The sequence below is a fragment of the Acipenser ruthenus genome, chromosome 35 (assembly GCF_902713425.1).
Source record: "Acipenser ruthenus chromosome 35, fAciRut3.2 maternal haplotype, whole genome shotgun sequence".
Taxonomy (NCBI): Eukaryota; Metazoa; Chordata; class Actinopteri; order Acipenseriformes; family Acipenseridae; genus Acipenser; species Acipenser ruthenus.
In genome coordinates this window covers 7,516,475-7,518,497 of record NC_081223.1, presented here as the reverse complement: position 1 = coordinate 7,518,497, position 2,023 = coordinate 7,516,475, and positions in this window count along the sequence as shown.

Here is a 2,023-nt window from a genome sequence, read left to right as displayed (position 1 = left end):
AGGTGCTGTCAAAAGCATGTTGTTGGAAATGTTAACTCGCTGCGCCCTGTCCGCTGCTTTTTGATGATGTAAACCCCACGCGCAGCAGCAGCGGCTTTGGAATTGAGCGCGCGCATGAGAACGCAGAGACAGTCGAAACTGGCGCCATTTCGGATCTCGCGCAGTGTCAGTATCGCATCAAACACAGCGCTGAAAGAGCCAACATGGCGAACACGGGCATCCAGTTTCATAACCGCCTCGACATGGAGGCCAGCCAATCAGGCTCACATGCTGGTGATAGAGTGTTTCTACAGCCAATAAAACGCGACGGTTCCAACCAGACCCGCCTTCTGCTGGTGGCGATTTCATTTCAGTTCAGGAAATAGAGAGGTTTGTTTTGTTTATGTGTGGAGAGGAGGTTGCAGTCAGTGATGATTTTACAACACGCTGTCTCCTGCTGTTTAAAATATTTAGGCTGGGATGAAATTTTTTCTAATAATTAGTGATTTTTGTGTTTGTTTATTACCTGCACGGAGTTCCGTGAAAAGGAAAGCATTCCTTTTCTGTGTTGAATTTCACACACAGAGCGGAGCGCGTCAGTCGCAGCTACAGACAAGTCGAGCTTTTCAATGAGATGCTTTACTGAGAAACAAACGCGTTGAAGCTCCAGCAGAGCTCTGCGCGATTCTGAAAGACCAAAGTAAAGTTACTCCTTGCAAAGCCTGTTGTTTGTGTTCTTTCTTTATCACACCAGAAGAAATGATGAATATATTTGAATGGGAAGGCTACAGTACAAAATAAATATTAATAAATAAAAACCGCGGTGTTTCTGAATGAAAAGAGGATTCCGCTAGACCAGTGTGAAACTCAAACCAGTGAAGATGGACGCGTCAGTGTGTCCGTGTCGCTCTTTCAAGACGAGCTCGCCTCTACCATCGAGCACGCAGTGAAAGCGGCTCTACACACCGTCTTGTGTGCGATTACTAAAGCTGTCGGCAGCAAATTCACTGAATTCAGAGTGGAAATGGAACAAAAAGGAGAAAGAGAATGAAAGTCTGAAGCTGAGATTGGAAATATCAGAGAGCGAGCTGAAAGCAGTGCGAGGGTGTATAAACGCTACAGATGCAGACACTAAACAACCTTTAATATTTCAAGGTAAGATTGATTTTATTGTGTGGTATTGCTTGGTTAATTCAGCACCTTAAACTACCTTCTGTTGGAAAGATCTTGGTTAGAATTTCTCTTCGGACACGTTTTAAAGTGTTTGATTATTATAAGCGTTGTTAATAACACAGTTCTGTCCTAATATTGGCTATAAGGAATCTAATCAAGACATTGTATTATTTTATATATTTAAATAGGTAGTCTAGAAATTAATAAAGTACTAGATTGGTAAATCTTAGCCAGTCTAATTTAAGAGCCTTCAATGGTATCCTTCTGGTAAAGTGATGTCTTGTATAGAGTCCCACTGAGACAGTCACAGACCATGTTGCAGAGGGTTAGAATAATGATTTGTGATCTAATATCAACAGACAGGCAGCAGCACATCGGGTTTCAGTGTTTGATTGAACTGTTTGACTATGAATCTATTTTTAGATAAATGGTTTCATTGTATTCCGCTCCAGTGCTGTTGAGTTTGTCTTTGCTACAGTCGCGGCTCATTCGCTGCTCGTTCTTTTGCTTTAGTCCTGTTTCCTTCTTGTTTCACACACACACATTTACACGATCTTTCCAGACCTCACTGTGTGAATAAAGGGGGCGGCAGCAGCACCCTGCCTGCACCAATCCGCTGTAAGATTTTGGACCCGAGTGGTTCCACAAGTTCAATTAAGGGTTGAAGTTGGAGGAAGTAAATACAACACAGTAAGGTGTCAACTGAATTGTATCATTTTATTGAATCTCTAGATTGAGTCTCTAAATAAAGTGTTCAGCTGATGGTAAGCAGAATTAGGAACCGATCGCTCATATTGCTTATAAACATTTACTAATCCAGGTTATTATTTAAGAGCAGAGATGAGTTTGCACAGGATACATACAATAGGGA